This window comes from Stomoxys calcitrans, chromosome 4 (assembly GCF_963082655.1).
Source record: "Stomoxys calcitrans chromosome 4, idStoCalc2.1, whole genome shotgun sequence".
Classification (NCBI taxonomy): Eukaryota; Metazoa; Arthropoda; class Insecta; order Diptera; family Muscidae; genus Stomoxys; species Stomoxys calcitrans.
The window spans coordinates 111,846,393-111,867,011 of record NC_081555.1 but is presented as its reverse complement, the minus strand read 5'-3'; the positions used below and the strand labels follow the sequence as shown (position 1 = coordinate 111,867,011).

The 20,619-nt window shown below is 39.6% G+C and overlaps 1 protein-coding gene and 1 long non-coding RNA gene across 3 annotated transcripts in view; one reads left to right on the top strand and one right to left on the bottom strand.

Annotated features, from left to right (window-relative positions):
* Nucleotides 1-20,619, top strand: part of LOC106091912 (tyrosine-protein phosphatase 10D) — a 457,577-nt gene that overhangs the window by 128,748 nt on the left and 308,210 nt on the right. The window lies entirely within an intron of this gene.
* On the bottom strand, nucleotides 3,060-3,636 carry LOC106089466 (uncharacterized). Its single transcript, XR_001221612.2, has 2 exons — nucleotides 3,285-3,636; nucleotides 3,060-3,223 (listed from the first exon to the last, which is right to left on the bottom strand). It is a non-coding gene; the product is annotated as an uncharacterized LOC106089466 (long non-coding RNA).

Here is a 20,619-nt window from a genome sequence, read left to right as displayed (position 1 = left end):
AAGATGCTGTTGGACGCAACGTTACGGTGAATGAACACATTTCGAACCGAACACTGATTTTGGTAATAAAATTCAATGATTTGCAAGCGTTGCTCGTTAGTAAGTCTATTCATGATGAAATGTCAAAGCATACTGAGCATCTTTCTCTTTGACACCATGTCTGAAATCCCACGTGATCTGTCAAATACTAATGCATGAAAATCCTAACCTCAAAAAAATCACCCTATATTTTCTGGAAAAAGCTACAAAAATCATGCCTTTGAATGCTTCATATCTTTTTAAGTGTCCAAGCAATTCGGCTAAAAAATTTTCTTTTGAAATTTTTGCATGAGGCTGGAGGGTCCTCATGGAGCACTCCTTCTCTGACCATCGCTACATTATGTTTAGAATAGCACGGCTGGCGCCGAATGCGATAACCGTCCATGATAAGTTGAAAACCAACTGGACAAAATTCGGAAGACTTATCTGAAGAAGACTTCGTCAAGATAGTTTAGATTGTCCAAGCAAAGAAGACTTTGACGACAATGTCAACAGACCAAGGAGACCTCTGGATGACCGAGGAGATTCGCAACTTTGGGAAAAGGGATCCGCAGAAATTACAAGAAACCACGCCGTAGAAAAGCGGACGCTTATTGGGATGTGTACTACCAAAGCGACAAAACGTGCGTCTAAAAGCTTTTCTGCGAACAGGTCGATAGCATTAATGAGGCCGCTAAGATGAACAAGTTTCTCTCGATAACCCAAACTGTCAATGTCTAAACTGAAGCATTAGTAGACGAAATGGGAGTGAGAGCAGAGGCAACAGAGGACATGTTCAGGTTTTTGGTGAAAACGCAACGTCGTATCCGCACTACAGGATACGACGGAACTCACGAAGACATTGGAATCTTGGAATAAAGCGATTGACCGAAGGCTCATAATTTCAGAATTTATGGCAAAGGATGCCTTGAGGAGCTTCAATTCATTTAAGTCACCCGGACTTGATGGATGGATATTTCCGTTGTTAATACAGAAGAGTTTGACTATGTTACGTCCCATCTGCTCGTTATTTTCATTGCGTTGCTAGAACTTGCATATACTCCGAAAGTCTGCCGGGAGACAAGGGTGATATTTATACCCAAGCCCGGCAAGGCAAGTTATGCGACACCAACGGCCTACAGACCAATAAGCCTTACGTCATTTCTTACCTTAACCATGGAGCGTATTGTGGATACCATGATAAAGAATGGGACATCCAGCGAACTGCTCAAGTACAAATAGTATGCCTATGTCAAGGGAAGGTCGGTGCGGATGGCCCTACACGAGGATGTGCATAAAATAGAAGAATCCTTCGATGCCTAGACGTACACATTGACGGTAAGCATTGACATCGAGGGAGCTTTCAACAATGTGAGACCGATACACTGACCCATTCCTTAGATCAGTACCGGTTGGACCGGGAGAAAGTGGTACAGGTCACGCCACAGGAGGCATTTTATTACCACTCCTATGTGTGATCACCATAAAAAAAAAACATATTACAGATACTTACTGAGGAGGGATTTGAACGCGTCTGCTACAGACGGTGTTACAATATTTCTTGAAGGTAAGGATCCAAATGCTGAAGGGCCGAAAGGGTCTTGCAGATAGCATACGACTGTGCTAGACCTAGGGGTCTCAATGTTAACCTAGTTCACTGTCGAAGAAAACGAAGGTGAGCTCTGCAGGATTTTATCAATGCGTAGACTCACCACGTTTCCTCAATAGAACGATTTCGATATCTGACAAGGTCAAATACTTAAGCGTGATCTTGGACGTGAAACTGCATTGGAAGTGCCACATTCAGGAGTGCACTGAGAAGTCTCACAGATGGCCACTATGTAGACGGGCCATTGACTCGAAGTTGGGCCTGAATCCGAGGATAGTCCACTGGCTCTATGGGAGCGTGATTAGACCAATCGTTTCCTACGCCTCAGTTATTTGGTGGACTGCGATGGAGAAAAGTGCAACGTAAGTATAATACATCATGTTCAGAAAACATGTTGTCTTGGCATAAGCGGAGCGATGAGGACCACGGCCTCTAGGGCACTGGAGACTATTCTAGATATCCGACCCGTTGACATACAGATTAAGCGTGAGGCAACCAATGCGGCTATGAGACTTCAGGCGATGGGAGAATGGGAGCAGCTCATACCATCACGGTATAATCGAACCTGGATGGAAGGGATGAGGTTTCCGAACGCATACCTGAGATGAACCTCGAAGTCGAAGGCGAGACACTGCTGCCATCGGCACAGTCTTGGATTGACGGAGTCCTGGTATTGACATCTGGATGATCATGTTACATGAATGAATCAAAGCTAGAGGACAGCGTGAGCCTGAGAACCCAGGGACCGAGATCTCCTTTAGACTGCCTGACCATAATGCGGTCCTGCAGGCGGAGATCCGGGCGATCACGGAATGCGTGAGGTGGTGTAGTAGCTATTGGTATCATAGCGGGACACATGGGACTACGAGCTCACTTATGTAAAATCGGTGCGGCAAGTGATGGCATGTGTAGGGCATGTGGGGAAGATGATGAGACGTTGGAGCATTTCCTTTGTCATTACCCGGCTTTCGCGTCTAACTGATACCGGCGCTTAGGTGGGGACTCTATACCAGATATGAACCAACTTAGGGGAGTGGCATGGAAACAATTAAGGATTTTGTAAGTAGCACAGAATTCCTTACTTAGATTTTCCTTTTTGAGGTTACTTTTACATGAAGAAGCAGCTTCTATATAAATACTATCAGGAACCTTAATTGGGGTGTCTAGTGTTAGCAGCGATTCCATATTGCCCAATTTATTCTATACCACAGTAACAACTTCGTAAGTCTCAATAATAAAATTGTGTAAAAGCACGAATACATCTTAAAATATTGCTCAATATCCAATCAACCATAAAGAAAATTTACATATAATATTGTTTGTAAATATTATCGCAATGTTTATAATTAAAATTTGAATTTTCCCCAACCATCTTTTAACTGAGGCAGCCTCTTATAATCCAAGGCAATAAAAATAAATAAACAAACAAAAGTATAAACGAATTACTTCGTTTATTGATAAAACTGTTTATTTACCAAAAAGATATTTATTTATTTCCCCACCGCTGTGAGGACTGGTTACCTTGTATCGCCCTCCTTCTTGCAATTGGGCATGATTTCCATCGTCTTTATGCTGGTTGTGTTCTCCTCCTCCATGCTTTGGAGAGAGGAAATTTCATAAATATTTACACAGTCAACTCGAATGCGTATTTACTCACATCTTAAGGACATACGGGCGGACGGCGGGCGACAGCACTTAAGGCTTCAACGAATGAAGATTTAAGGATTTGATAAATTGAGTGACAATGGTTCGACTCGACTTGTACATTCGTGGATGAAAGATGAAGAAAAGGATATATATGGCATTGGTAAATGACATTCATACGCATTGTTAATATCCTGCAGAGCAAACAATTATTTGCCTGTTGTTTTCTTAAGTAAGCCGTAGCGAAAATGCATTTTTCTTTGCAACAGCAGAAGCAGTAGACATATGGACTTAAGCACATTTACTGCACTTAAGGGCTAATGGTGCACGGAGGGTTATGGTAAGACGTGCAAGAAAAAAGGAAGTATTTTTATGGTATTTTGTGACATATGTACAGAGTTACCATGATATTGAAACTTTTTTCAGTATAAACAAAGTGTTTATAAGAAAAATATTTTTTCCAAAATTAAAAAAGAAAAAAATTAATTTCCATTTTTTTTTTAATTAAAAAAAAAAATATTTTTTGTTATCTTATATATATATATATATAAATGAATTTGTGTTTGTTTGTTTGTTTGTAGGGGGCGGACCCTCCCCCTTACCCTAAAAGTACGACCCTAAAATAAAAGAGAACCGATCGGGAGAATATGGGATTCAAATGAAAGGTATTCAAGAGTAGACTACGAATTTCATATTAAAAATTGAATCGAAATAACAGGGGGCCGCCCCGACCCCAAAACCCCCTAAAATATGTTTATTGGACGATAATGACAATATGGAATTCGAATGAAAGGTATTTGGGAGTAGATTACGAAAATAGTCAGGAAGGAGGGAAAGGCTTTTTAGTTTGTTGATATTAAAAGGGAGCGGACCCTCCCCCATTACTCCAAAAACACCACTTAAAATCAAAAGTGGGCCGATAGGGACTATATGGATTTTAAATGAAAGGTATTGGGGAGTAGAATACGAATAAGGCATTAAAATTTGGGATAAAGTATGCGAGGGGTCGTCCAACACCAAAAACTCTCCCACACAAACATATTAGACATAAAAATCAATATGGGACTCAAATGAAAAGTATTCGGGACTAGACTACAAATATGACATAAAAAATGATGTCCAAGTAATTGAGGTCCGCCCCAACCTCAAATGGGAATATAATTCGAACCTAGCAAGATGAGCCTCAAAATAAAGGCATTTGGCAGCAGATTACAAATATGACATTAAACTTTGTGTCCAAGAATCTAGGTGGTGCTTTACCCTCCCCCCCCCTGAACGGAGACGCCACCACAAACAGAGAGAGAGAGAGTGAGCAGAGTGGTAAAAATTGATCATGCAGCATTTATCTTTGTTATGACAAGCTATCGGTCCGTAAAATAAAAAAAAAATAAAGTGTAGGAATTTCGTTGCGGTTGTTTGCTGTATTATTTTTTAAATTTTCCACCCTATGATAGGTGTTTCAGGTAGTTTAAGTGGCTATCTCTGGCATAGATAAAAAGTTATTTAGTAGAGTGCGAATACCCAAGTTTGTGTTAAACTGTTAGAGGGGAATGCTCAACGAACGTATACAGAATCAGAGCTATTGAAAGCGAAAGCTCAGTGGAGCAGGTTTGATTGAAAATTTAGCTCAAACATAAGAAGCTTCTTTTTTATAGTCGAGCCCAAGTGGCGTGCTGATGAGCACACATAATTTTCGTTTGTCACTCGATTCGTTCGCCATGTCATTGAAAACAGCAGATTTTATAAAGGGGAAAAATAACTGTTTTCAATGACTTGGCGAACGAATCGAGTGACAACAAGTAAAAGCGGGAAAAGTTCGGTCGGGCCGAATCTTACATACCATGGATCTCATTTGTCATTTTTTGCCCGATAAAACAAAGGATAATGGATAAAAATTGCAAATCTTTTGGAGCTATTTCAGGTTATTAACCAATTCGGAACATGCTTGGTTTGGCTGTTGGAGACCAAAGTAGATGTCATTGCGCAAAATGTCAGGAAAAATTGGATACAAACAGAGCCCTATAGTGGCTTAAGAATTAAAATCGGGAGATCGATTCATACGGGAGCTATATCAGGTTATGTACCCATTCAGACTATATTTGACACATGTGTGCACTTAGCACAGATGTTGGAAATATCTTATACAAAATTTGAGACAAATCGGATAAGAATAGGGGTTCAAGAGGTCAATATCCAAAATCGGTTAATATGGCAGCTATATCAAAACACAGGCCAATATGACCCATTGAAAAAAAAAAATGGATAATGATTATTGTAGCAACTATTATTGAATGAATATCCAGTGCAGAAAATTTTTTCTGATATTTTTGGCATGGGTAAGCCGAAGATGCTTACCAAAAACGCCCCAAATGGGCATAAAACCCATTATGACTATATGGGACTCGCCTGAACCAATTTTCTTAAAATTTTCACAGATTGTGTAGGTTTGTCTGGAAGGAAACATAGGCTATATAATTTTTTGACATTAGATGGGAGCGGACCCACCCCCTTACCCCAAAAGCGGCACCCAAAACCTAAAATGGACTGATAGGCACAATATAGTTATCAAATGAAAGGTATTGGACACTAGAAATCGAATGTCGTATTACGATTTTGGTCCAAATACCCAGCGGGCCGCTTCAACCCCCTCTAAACAGATATATTAGACGTTCATATCCATATGGGACCTCAAATGAAAAGTATTCGGCATTAGTAATGGGAGGTCGCCCCACCCCCAAATACCCTCAAACGGGCATATTAGCCTACCATGGCTGTATGGGACTCGAATGAAAAGTATTCGACATTAGATTACAAATATGGTATAAAAAATCAGGTCCAAGTAATGGGAGGTCGCCCCACACCCAAATACCCTCAAACGGGCATATTAGCCAACCATTGCTGTATGGGACTCAAATGAAAAGTATACGACATTAGATTACAAATATGGTATAAAAAATCAGGTCCAAGTAATGAGAGGTAGCCCCACCCCCAAATACCCTCAAAAGGGCATATTAGCCAACCATGGCTGTATGGGATTCAAATTAAAAGTATTCGGCATTACATTACAAATATGGCATAAAAAATCAGGTCCATGTAATGGCAGGTCGCCCCAGCCCAAATACCCCCAAACGGGCATATTAGCCAACCATGGCTGTATGGGACTCAAATGAAAGGTATTAGGGAGTAGATTACGAATATGATATTAAAATTTGCGTTCCAGTCCAGGTGGCGTTTTGCCTCCTAAAAGTACGTCAAATAGGTTAATTGACCCATTATGACAATATGGGACTCAAATGAAAGGTATTAGAGACTAGAAAACGAATTTTATATCCCATTTTGGCGCCAAGTGTTTGGGATACGCTCTAAAGCACCCCCTAAACTGAACTTCATATTCGACTATGGTATTGAAGGAATTTTATATCTATTTTCACGGCAAAGTACCCGTGGCCGCTCCAGCTCCAAAACACTCTCCAAACGGTTCATATTTCCCGGCCATGGCAATATGGGGCTAAATTAAAGGGATTTGGGAGAGTAGCACGAATTTGATATCCATATTTGAGTCGAAATGTCTGAGGTGCCATCCCTCCCCTAAAAAGCACTTCTCATTACACTAATTTTTAAAAACACCAGATCGCGGAGATTGGAGGTGCGATTCGTTCGACATTTTTTGCATTCTTACAGTCACCAAAAACAAAACATGGTTTCTTTTATTGTAGTTTGGTGCCTCGGGGGCCACCCAAAATCCGACTAATGGATATATAGGCTAATCATAACAATTTAGAGCTTATAACCGATTTAATAACTGCATTTAGGAGTAGAGTAAAACTTTGCCTAGGATCCAAGCGGGGACAAACTTCTTACACATCAAAGAGTGATTTCCTGCTGTCACTTAAAGAATGTCACAGTGTCACTGGTAGAGTGTCAAATAAAATGTCACCGAAGAAATTAAAATAACTTTTGAATTATTTATGATCAAATTACCAAATATCTGTCTGTATCACTAGGATTTGAAGTGCCAGAAAAAGGAAATACCAGATAGAAAGACGCTTTTTTAGTTTTCCGGTCACTTTGCCTTGGGCTCTGTCTATCATACAGGCAATTTTCCTTGTTTTCCCTGGCATTTCAAATGACACATAAATACTCCCCCATCCAAACAGAAAAAAAACTAAAAAAAAACCTTATTCTGGTAAAATCTCTGGAATGTACCAGAATTTAGCTCCTCTTGTCTGTTGCTATGGCTGCAATTCACTTAGGGGATGTTTTGGTTGTTTAATGCAAAAAAAAAAATCATTTCTTTTCGTACGTTCGTTTCATTCGTTTAACTCTGTTTGTCCTGTGAAAGCGGAATCCTTTTCAGCTGCCACATTGTTTTATGTCTATTGCCTTAACACTCCTAGATCTCATAACAAATTGCATTGTATGTTACGATGCGGGACTATGGACGATGCTTCGATTGTTGTTAATCGAATATCGTTCAATTGAACGGAGTGTTGCTTTAGTAGCTACCCTTCTAGTTTTGTTGTTGTTTTTTTTTTTGGTCTGTTATCTCGCAAATGCAGTTTTGACTATTTCGAAGCGTATTTATTAACACTTGGATTGGCATGGAGTTGGCGGTACAGAGTACACCGAAAAAATGGTACAAAGTCTAAGGGAAAACCAGTAAAAGCAATTCAGGTTTGTTGGGGCCAGGCTGAATCTTAAATACCCTTCACGATGAATCGCATGAATCGCATTTGAATGACTTTTGAAATAGGTGATATAACAGGTTGTAAACCGTTTCTGACCATACTTGGTACCACTGCAGGAGGTTATAGGAGATATCTTCAATCAAAATTTCAGCCAAAACGAATGAGAGTTGCCCCCTATAGAGGCTCGGGAGATCGGTTTATATGGGTACTATATCGGGTTATAGACCGATTCAGTACATACTTGGTATGGATGTTGGATGTTATAGTAGAAGTCATTGTCCAAAATTTGAGCCAAATCAGATAAAAATTGAGCCCAGCATGTAAGTTGGAAATCATAGCAGAAGTCATCGTGTAAAATATCAGCCAAATCGGGTTTATATGGCAGCTATATCTAAGCATAGACCAGTTTGACTCATTTACATTCCCAACCAACCTATATCAATAAGAAGTGCAAAAATGCAAATTTGGCCATGAACATTCTATTAAGTGACAGCGGCAAACTTCTCACATATCAATGAGTGCTGTCCGATTCAAGTTTAAGCTCAAAGATAAGGCGCCTGCTTTATATAGCCGAGGCCGAACGGCGTGCCGCAGTATGACACCTTTTTGGGGAGAATTATTTATACATCAAAGTACCTCACAAATGTCGCCAGCATAAGGAGGGGATAACCACCGCTGAAAATTTTTTTTGCTGTTCTCCCCAGGATTCCTCAGGCTTTTAGCGCCATAGGCAGACATTCAAACCACTGTGGAAAAAATGCAAAAATTCAAGCAGCTAGGTATATGCGATCGCAAGTTATCCTGCATTCGACAGACGGACGGGCGGACAGATAGATAGACGCACAGACGGGCGAATGGACAGACAGACGGATGGACAGACAGACGGATGGACAGACAGTCGGATGGACAGACAGACGGATGGACAGACAGACGGATGAACCGACAGACGGATGGACAGACAGACGGATGGACAGACAGACGGATGAACCGACAGACGGATGGACAGACAGACGGATGGAAGGACAGAATGACGGACGGATGGACAGATAGACGGACATGGCTAGATCGACTTAAAATGTCATGAAGATGATGAATCTATACTTTATGGGGTCGTAGACCACTAATTCTTTTGGCAACTTGCTTACGAAGTCTAGCTTTTGCTGTGTCTGTCATACATTTCGTGGAAAATTTTAATGGTTACAAATCTTGGCAACTAAATTGTCTTGGCATTTGTTTCAGTGTTTTCCTGCCTCATTTACATTGTTCTTTATGATTTTTATTTCCTATAAAGGGGTAGTTCTACAAATTTCAGAGTTGCGATTCGATGTGCGCAAAATTGCGTTGGTGTTGAAACTAAAAATTTGCCAGAACTTTAAAGGGATTTAAAGGAAGGACCACAGAAAAGAAGGGGAAAAATGATTTATATTGTTATCCCAATATCTTCTCTTTGTATTTTGTATTAAAAAAAACCCTCAATTGCTAAAATTGAATAACATTTTAAATATGGAAATCGGATTTTAATAATTCTGAAAAAAAATTGCATTTGAATCTATCAATTGTGGCATAATCCCAAATTGATTTGGGTCATGTTATGAATCCTCCACCAGGTTATGCATCCTTTCAAAGGGTACATGGGAAAAATGTGTATCTAACCAAGTTAGAAAGGATAAAAGTTGGATGTAGCTGATTATATGATACGTTACCACCGTGTCTACTTCTTGTAAATGCGAGAGAATATTTAGTGGACTGAACATACGTATCTTATATAAATTGGCTCAGATTTTGTTGGTTTTTGAAATCCTGGCCATTTCAACTGTAACTTTCATATCGGATGAAAGATATAAAACGGAGCTGAATGAAAATTTGTACCGAATTTTTTTAAAAAATCAATAGTGAACGTCGTCGATCACAATAAATCTCTAATTCGAATCAGGAAGTGATTCTAAGCCGATCGGTATGATTATAAATGAGTGCTGCTCTTGCTCTTCTAAGCAAATGCTTTTGGGGGCTTTTACAGGATATAATCTGATCTAATAAAACAAATATCATACAGCTATCCTTTCTAGTTCGACAGATTTACTAGTATGGAGTTGGTAACGCTTCGTGTCAGCTACCTTGTATTTACACATACCCCCTAGTGACATTGTGCTAACTTTATTCTATCTATATGTATATAATACCGTCATCAGGGTTTGGTTCGGCGGCATTTTCGTTGCCACTATCAGATACCAGTGGCGTGGAAAAAAATATTTGTTCCATATTCCAAGGACACCATTAGAATCGGCTACCAGCTTTTCCTATCCGTCTATGCTTGAGGTTGTGCTTACGCCATGGGTTTGATGTGTGCATTCGGCTCTTTGTTAGAAATTTCAGACTTCATTCCGACGCCTGAACAACAGGCAAAGGCAAATATCGAGCATAGCCGACCTTTTGATACTCTACGCCTCACTGGGTATGCAAAGTAGTGAAAATTAATTTTTTTTAAATTTGAAATTTATTTCGTATATGTTACGACGGCAGTCATAGAGGAATTCGCTGTGCAAAATTTTGGGAAGCTAGGATAAATGATCGGGTGATACACATTTTTGGGTGCTATATCTAAAACCCATTTTTTATGAAATTCAATTTCGTGACCACTGGTTTACAAATGACTACACTATTGAAATATTAGTCCAAATCGGACAAACATATATATGGGAGCTATATTCAAATCTGAAGCAATTTCAACCAACATTGGTTGATAAATGCGCTTTCAAAGAAAGTGAAAATCGGTCGATACCTTAGATTGGCAGCTATTCCTAAATCTGTACAATTTCGTGAAAATCGGTTCACAAATGAAGATATGGGGTGAACATATATATGGGAGTCATATCCAAATCTGAACCGATTTTTATCCAATTTCGTCTCTAGGCCAAAAAAAAAAACAAAAACGCTCGTGCCAAATGTAAAAACGGTCGTATGAAAATTGTGACCTGTACTCTGTTTATTGTACAAATTAACATGGGCATACAGAGGGACAAACAAACCGACAGACAGAATGGCACACAGACTGAGCGCCAAACAGGCTGACAGAGCTCAATGATCGGAGATTTTTCAATGGAAAATGAGAGCCAGAGATCGCAACACACACCAACCACTATGGGACGCGTTTAGTTATTTGGTTAAAATAACTCATCGGCCATATTAGGTATGGAGGCTTTAAAGACCATACATTGGTAGCTCGCGCTTATGTCTAATATACCACGATTTTAACACAAGCCTGACACCACCAGCTGTGTGAAATTAAATGATCTTCGCCCTGACAGGTAAAAAAACCTGAAAATACAAAAATTTTATATTGGGCCGTTGAGATTCAAAATAAATAGTTGCAGGAAAATTAACAAATTTTGTCGACGTTTTTTTGCCAAAAATTGTTGTTTTTCTAAATTATTTTTATCTGTGTATGTGAGATGTTTTCTTAATAACATGTACATAGGCAAAACTTACATTTGCAATGTAGGCCCTGGGAGGCCTTTTAGGTTGGTCATCTTTGGGCTGCCAAACCTTCATTCTTGTTCCGATTTTCAAAATGTATTGCCTGAAAAGTGCTCAAAAATCCCTACAAAAAGACCTCTTGAGATTTACAATATTTCCCCTGGTTTCAGAGATAATCGAGTTTTACTACACTTAGAGAAATTATTTGGTAAAAACAGGAAAAATGTTTGCTGTACATTTTCTGATATTTTCAAATTATAAAAAGTTAAAAAAAAGCTCAAAAATGTCATAAATATTTCAAAAAATTTTATATTCTATCTTATGTTTCAATTTTACAAGCACAAAAATCTTTTATATATTTTACAATTTGCCAATTTTTTTTATGAATTTAAATAACAACAGACTGCTACTTTTATATTCATGCTTTTGAACAAAAAATTAACGTCTAAAAATGAAATTTTTTTATAAATATATTGCAAATGGGTCAATGGTTGTTAAGAAGTTCAAAAATTCAGAATGGATTTATTCAAAACTTTGTATTTGCAGATTTTTTACCAATTTTATCCCACTGTGTGTTGGGCTTAACTATATTAACATAGTGCTTATAATGAACTTTCTTCAAAAATATTATTGGGTTGCCCAAAAAGTAATTGCGGATTTTTCATATAGTCGGCGTTGACAAATTTTTTCACAGCTTGTAACTCTGTAATTGCATTCTTTCTTCTGTCAGTTATCAGCTGTTACTTTTAGCTTGCTTTAGAAAAAAAGTGTAAAAAAGTATATTTGATAAAAGTTCATTCTAAGTTTTATTAAAAATGCATTTACTTTCTTTTAAAAAATCCGCTATTACTTTTTGGGCAACCCAATAGCTCTCTTGCTTTAACGTGTGTTAAAGATATCTACCCAGGTGACACCAAGAGGAGTGTAGTATCCACGACTGAGATAACGAAGCAACCAAGACTGGCTCGAGTTTGTCAAGTTAAAGCCTATCAAATCAGTTGATTGTTGTTCAAACCCCTTTACGTCACCCACATAATCGATACTACTTCGTGCAGGAGTTTGCCTTTGAGAGCTAGAAAGTAGAATCGTTGTGGTATTACTGTGGTATGACCATGTATTGTAAAGGGTGATTTTTTTTTATCTTTTTGGCAACATTGGTTTAAGCAGCTCACGTACGTTTCGTGATTCATTGTCAAACATCTTCAGTTTGGTCTATAATTTAACCATGAATCGTCTTACAAACGAACAACGCTTGCAAATTATTTAATTTTATTATCAAAATGTGTGCTCTGTTGAGAATGTTCATCGCGCGAACATTTTTCCTTATCTTTTCTCATTTTTGGCTCAATGGATACGTAAATAAGCAGAATTGCATCATTGGACCGTTCATCTTCAAAGATGATGCGAATCGTGAGTGGTGAGCGCTATCGTGAGATTTTTTTGCCCAAAATGCAAGAGCTTGACTTGCATGACATATGGTTTCATCCAGACGCTGCCACATGCCACATATCACGCGTAACAATGGATTTATTGGGAGGCGAGTTTGGTGAACATTTTATTTCAGGTTCGGGACCGGTCAATTGGCCGCCTAGATCGTGCGATTTAACGTCGTTAGACTATTTTTTGAAGCATTTATCCGAAATTGGACTAAGCGGATGGACCATTTGAGGCGCAGTCATGTCAACTTTTGCCGGAAATTATATTCAAACATTGAATTATATGGGCTGTATTATCGATTTAAATAAAAATTTCATGCATATTTCGATTTTTATGTGCTTTTTTTGAAAAACTTTCCTATAGCTCTTAAAAAATTACTCCTTATTACACCGAAAATTGTAATCGGCCAATGTGGCATAGCGGTGGTTATCCCCTAACAAATGCAAGCGACATTTGTAAGATATTCAACCATTTAAAACTTCTTTGCTAAGTTTTGTCGCCCTGGGACACATCATTCAGACTCGGAAGTTGACAGGAGGACCCTTATGATTGGCTCCCATTGAAATGCGGGAAGTATCCCACTGTACCTTAAAGAAATGTTCACAGGGAATTTTGCAATTTGAGTGATAAATAAAGGGACATGTCTTAAAATCGTAAGAGATCACAAAAAATGTCCTTATTTTCCCCTCTCATGACTGTGCTGCTGTTGACTCTGCAGGTGCTGCTTCTCAAATGAAACATATCATCAACCCTGAAGAACTGAATGGTATTTGAATGTTTCTTCAGTTAGCCTGCCGACTGCTTAGCCATATTCGTATTTAGCAACCACCCCACCTACAGGGTGAACGCATGCCATGTTTTCCTTTATAGGTACACCATATCAGTTTAACATTTGCGATGCCACTCTGGCCTACATTTTCCTCTTGTCATGGAAAACCACTTTGTAATACTTGTTAAGGCAATTTTCCCATAGAAATATCTGCATATGTGGAAATTCTTTGTGCAAACGTTTGTCCTTTGGCTTGGAGCTATGGAAACGACGGTTACCACACCATCTGCTCGTATCTACCCCGAGAAAGTGAGCTAAAATGATATACCCATCTATAAACACATTTTAGCCTTAAGGTTTCACATGCAAATACCTGTTGGCTATGTTTTTGACTTTAGGCCAAACCAATTGGAATAATTCCCTTGAAAATAGGACACAAAGTAAAATAAGGCACTCAAAGACTTCATTTGGATTGCCTCCAACCCATGGCTTATATTTGTGAAGGCAAAACATTGCAAATCTATAAGAAAGAAAATTCTGCAGACATTCCATTTCCCTCTGGAGTAAAACATTTGAATTCAAATTCAAACAACCGCAAATTCTAATTCCAAACTTGGAAGTATGGGTAATTTTGTCAATATCCAAAGCAACACACTGGCAGCCCCTTGCCGAAGCCTCCAGGGAGGAGTTAGGTTGGGAAGAAAAGTGGGGAAAAAAATACACCATAACAAAGTTCATTGCAGCATTTCCAAACTCAGTGAAATGGAATTGGTTTAGTCGTTGAATAACAGACGTTCCATTCACAATTTTGCCGCTATGTGGGTCGCTGGGTCGTTTTTAGAGTCCAGTCCTGAGGCGATTTTCTTTTGTTTTGCCAGTGTTGTTTTCCCGAATGTAATTCCATTGTTATGGGCCGGTGTTGCATGGTGGTGTTACTTGTGTTACCGCTGCCGCTTAGCGATTTTACTTTCATCGTCGATGATTGTGTCGTTATTACTTTCATTTGCGTTGCGCATATGTATGAATGCGGCTCGGCTATGACATAGTCATTGTGACGGTCCCACCCCCAAAGTGTTCCAAATTCATTGTCTAAATGTTGGGTTTTGTTTTTCTTCTTTGGACTGTCTCACATTGAGGAGGAAAACGAGGCGGTGGCTGCTGTTACTACTACTGCTACTGCCATCTCTATTGCTTTGATATACGCGCGCATTTTGTTTTATGGCATAATTTTTGCTTTTTGGTTGTCACTGTTGATGTAATTGCAGTTCAGGGGTAAATACGTGGTCTTCATCCATATTTTATTAATACCCTACTTTGCTATTGTTGTTACCCATGTTGTACCATAGTTGTTGTTTTGCTTTGTTGCGCAAGTATTACGCTTTTGGTTTTCAGTTTTTCGCTATTTTACTTCAATTTAAACATGATTTGGCCTTCACATGGGAATCAAATGTTGTGCGGTGTTGGTCGATTTGTTAATTTCAAAAAGCCGCACAGTGTTTTGGAAATTCATAGGGAAAAAACATAAGGTTATGGTTTTCACAGAAAATTTGATTTAATTTGTTATGAGTTTTATCAAATTGGGAACATTTTTATAAAAAAAATAGTATAGTGAAATAAAATCAAGTTCAGCTTGCTCCCTGTTCGAAATTTCAGCGAATTCGGGTAATAAATGCGCCTATTATGGGCCCTAGATCCACCACCATAGGATGGGGGTATACAAAAACACGCTAACTTTCGAAGGGGTAAAGCCAGACGCTTGAAAATTTGCACAAATACTTCCTATTAGTAAGGACAGTTGGGATTGTAAATGGGTCATATCTATCCATATTTTGTTTATCTCCCGATATTACTTCTTGAGCCTAAAGAGATCGCTCACTTGGTCTATAAACTGATAATAGCTTCAACAGCATAGTAATTATTATTCATTTCCTTTGTTTGTTTATAAAGAGATACCGGGTAAAGAACTTGAAAAATGCGATCCATGGTGGAGGGTATATAAGATACGACTCGGCAGGCTTTTATTTGTTCAAATTGAAGCATTTAACATTCAACAGGTGTGCCAAGTATGCTGCGAATCGGTCCAATATCTGATATAACTCCCATTTTAACCGATGTCCCGATAATATTACATCTTATCCGATTCATTTGAACTTTAAACAGTGACAGAGGTCATAGGAGAACCTATGAGGTCTAAAACCTAATATTGCTCCCATACAAACCAATCTCCCGATTGTATTTCTTGAGTATTGATTGAGGATTTGGCTGAAATTTTGAACGACTTCTTCTATGACCTTTTTTTTTCTGTCAGTCAACACGCAGGGGATGTCTCCTATGAATGCAGTGCATTGAGTTGGCGAGAGGAAATTAGGAATTGGTGGGGGGAAAAGCATGTAGTGCTCATTAACATTTGTCTTAAATCTTTGGATGTCAAAGTGGGTGGGAAAAACATTAGCCGATTAGCGGATCGGGCGAAATAAGAATTCTCTCTATATTGCATTGCCCGGTCTGCTGGCCAATTAATTACAAACAGGTGTGAGTTCTTGGAATTTCTAGTATCCCTGACAAAAATCCTTACATCAGGAATAAGAAGACGAATATCAGACGAACACACACCGTGAAAGTACCGATAGAACAGCGCCAAACAACCCACATTGCGACGATGATGAAGGGAGGCATTAGAGTTGGATACCCACTGTCCCCAATCAACGCCATCGTTCTCCTCTGTACACGGTCCAGTAGCTCAGGGATGATTTTGAACCTCCAGCCCATACATGTGAGTTGTACTCCATTTTCGGCCTTTTGAAAGTTGTGTAAATGTTAAGAAGATCAGACGGAGTGAAGTAATTCTTACGCCGTTAAAGGAAGCCTAAACACTTGAATGCTTCTTTCGACACTTCAAATACATGTTTAGCCCAACGGAAATCACTTTGTATTTTCATGCCGAGAACATCAAGAGCTTCTGATTGCTGAACATCTACACCGTTGATAGACAGAGATAATCGTAATGGGTCAGCGAATCGTTTGTGTGACAACAAGCAGCACTGAGTCTTCGGTGCATTAAAATCTACTCGATTCATTCGACCCCACTCAGAAATGGCCACCAAATCCTGGCAGGGTGTATCGTCCATAACTCGCCTCTTGTCCTCAATCTCTCGAAGACTCGGCCTATGGTAGAATGAGTACGAATGACTGAGATTACTGTCATCCGCAAATGAGTAGTTCGGATTCGATGTCTGACCCAACAGATCGTTGATGAAAATTAGAAAAAGAGAAGGAGAAAGAACAGAGCCCTGGGGTACACCTGCGGTCAATTGGTGCTCATTGGATGAGAACTCATCTATAGCGACTCGAATAGTACGATCTCTGAGACAGCTCGAAATAAATAAAACGAAGCTATTACGTGCCAAATATGGTTTATATCAATATAAAACCTGATATAGCTCCCATGTAAACCGATCTCCTGTTTACATTTCTTGAGCTTCTAGAGAGCGAAAATATTATTCCATTTGGATGAAATCCTGTCTAATGACGTTTCCAACGACACTCAATAGATGTGCCAAATATGGTCCGAGTAGATCCAAAACCTGATGAAGCTCCCATATAAACCGAACTCCCGATTATACTTCTTGAGCCTCTAGAGGGCGCAATTCTCATCGGATTCGGTTGAAATTTTGCAAAGTTACTTCTCCTTTAGCAAACGTGCTAATTATGATCTGAATCGGTCTATAACCGGATATAGCTCCCATATAAACCGATCTACCGGTTGTACTTCTTGAGACCCGCACTTTCTGAGGCCGCAGTTATGGTCTGTTTTGGATGAAATTCTACACAACGACTTCCCTTAGGACCTTCAACATACTTGTCAAATATGATCTGAATTGGTCTATAACCTGATATAGCTCCCATATAAACCGATCTCCCTATTTTACTCTTGAGCCCCTTTACGACTCAATTCTTATCCGATTTGGCTGAAAATTTTGCACACTGACTTCTACTATGATCTCCAACGTTCAAACCAAGAATGGCTCGAATAGGTCTATAACCTGATATAGCTCCAATAGCATAGCAATTCTTATCCATTATCCTTAGTTAGATTTTTGAAGGTATGAAGAATTTCTCCTATCGGATCCATCCAGGCCCTTATAGGGCACAGTTTGTCCAATGTTCTTTAATGGAATGTTAGTGGGCAAATTTACAATTGCTTATAAATATCTTATAACGACTGGGTTAGTAAATAACGTTCCTTCCAAGAAGGTATCCCCTTTTTTTCTGTCATTGGCTAGAATAGAAGTCTATGCTCGATTGTTTCATCCCATTTCACGGCTATCATTATTTGGGATTCCTCTAGGTGCCGACAAAGCATATAACGCAGTTCCCAGTTTCGACTTGTTCAGGTACTCAAAGATCTCTTTACAGAACCCAATATTAAAGGCTAAAGAGTCCTGGTATTCCGACTACTATCTAAACATTTCTACCTTCACAAATCGGACAGGTATAAAGCAATAAAGCTGGAGGAGATAAAATAGATAAACATACACCTCAACACAAGAACAGAAAAACGCACCCAAAGCATAAGGCAAGAAGAAAAAACTCACTGTCAAGAGTGTGAACCACTCAGCGAATTCGGGCCTCTGCAGAAGTCTAGAATGACCAGATGGCTAAGAGCCTGTAGGGAATTTAGGCTCGGAAAGAAGAATTCGCCCATTATCCTGTGTCTTGCTCTCGCGATTGTAAATCAGAGGCACAACAGGTGCTCGTCACGTCTCGTCTCGTCTCCAACCCCTCCTCATTGTCGCAAATCCTGCAAAAGTCTGCCTCTCCCTGTCCCAAGTCCGACGTCAAGTTGTAATTCATTCAGTCCTAAGTCATGCTTCCTCAGCCCCAGGATAAGCAATGTCTTGTTTCGCGAAATACTCGGCCACAAGGACTTTGACACCCTGCAGCCTTCTGCACCAGCCTACGCCTAATCGCGCAGTTATCGTAGATGGCCTTCACCATACCAAGAAGATCACACAATAGAAGTCTCACTAATTCCTTAGCAATATCTGAACCAGTCAGCGATCCATTCTTGATCAGTTCATCGGCCGCTTTGTTCCCCGCCACACCTTGATGGCCAGAGACCCAGCAGGGCTTGTCAGCCTTTCCCAGGGTCGAAGAAGCTCTTTGCATCGTCTATCCAATTTGGACCTCATGCGGCCCAATGGCAGAACTTTCAGCTCCACCTGATTATCCACGTATATCGTAACAGTCTGATCGGGCCACCGCTCTCATTTCAACAACGTCTCCAGTGCCTTCAGGATGGATAAGACTTCCGCATGAAAGATGCTGCACCCATCCAGAAGTCTATAAGTTTCCCTGATTCCAAGGAATTCAATGAAGATTTCTACACCAGTGCTCCCATTCAATTTAGACCTATTCTTGTATACAGAGTACAGAGAAGGCCTGTGTGTCTCCATCACAGAGATTCCTTTTCGGGAAAACCATTTCCAACCCATCAACAAGGAAGGTCTCCCCTGGTATATAATCAGTTGCGCTGCATATAGCATAGCGCCATTACCATCCCCCCTCCCCTCGCCCAGAACAGAAAATTGGCCTAAATTAGAGGGGCGTCATGGTCCTGACTCCCTCAGTCCCATGGCGATCTTTGTTGTCACACATCCAATATATGGGTGCAAAGATATAAGATCGAGATCGATGGCATTCTGCGCCTCTCTCGGGGTACTTCTCCTTGCCCCAGAGATAAGCATTACAGCGGTACCCTGTACCTTCTCGACCTTCCTGCGAAGTGTACAGTTATCCAGACATTCATATGTGAAAATTACCCGATTAACCGCCGTAAACATCCAGTCCACCGTCCCTGTCCTAAAACCCTAACGCCTTCCTATCGAGTTGCGACAAGAGTAGAGCGCATTCAGTTCCCTTTTAAATTTTGGAGTGTAGAAGATAACTCCTCAGGATTTCAGTAATCGTTAGACAAAACCTTGACATGAAAGACCTATTTTTGTCCGTCTGTTTTATTCGGTTTCCAAACACTGTGCGATCAGCAATACAATTCTAATTTGTTCTGCACTCAGTGAGGTTTTTTGTTTCGGTATTAAATTTACAAAGCCAGTAATAAAGATCAACAACTGCAGAGTCGCATGAGGCTGGGGCAGCGACTTTTATATGGTTCGTCACACAGTCACACACAGCTTCTGATGTGGGATGATTATTGAAAGGCTGTTTATGTGACAGTTAAAATGAAACGGCAAACAGCGCGTATATGAAAGCAGCAGGGGTAGGTTTTTATTTTGTTTTTTATCATGACAATCTAAAAAACTGTTTTATGCTGCACAATAAAATTTAGGGGGTGGTGGCTGTGATACTCCAAAAATAATGTGCTGACTGTGTTTTTTTTCGACTATCACTTGCACACGCCTTCCATTGGGACATTTAATAAAAGTGAAAATAAAATAATTATTGTATTTGTAGGCTTGTTTGACAACGTCTTAGTTTGAGTTGTTTTTTTTTTTTTATTTCGCTCATCCTACTAAACGACTGCCTGAAATACGGTGAGAAAATCCACCAAAAATTATGTTTTTGGGACGTGTTAATAACCATAGACGCAAGCAGCAAAGGCGGGGGGTACACACACGACAAACGTCTAAAGTTAATGGTTGGCTATGCATTAGTTCACCTTATAGGGAATAAGCGCGCGCAGCATCTAAACTGTCTCACGTTTATTGTCGTCGAATTATGAGATTTTAGCTGCCCCCTTTTTTTGGATTTTTTTATGTAGAGTTTTTTTTTTTTTTTTGGTAATAAATGGCAAAAGTTGTTGCAGTGCAAGATAACAACTATGGCGCCTCCGAAAGTGTAATGAACTTTTAACACACATTTTAATTGGGGACAGATGCAGCTTAAACAACTGCGAAACGTGAATTAATTTTCTCTTTTTTTGGACATGGAATGCTGTGTACCACAGTCAACTCTTAAAAAAG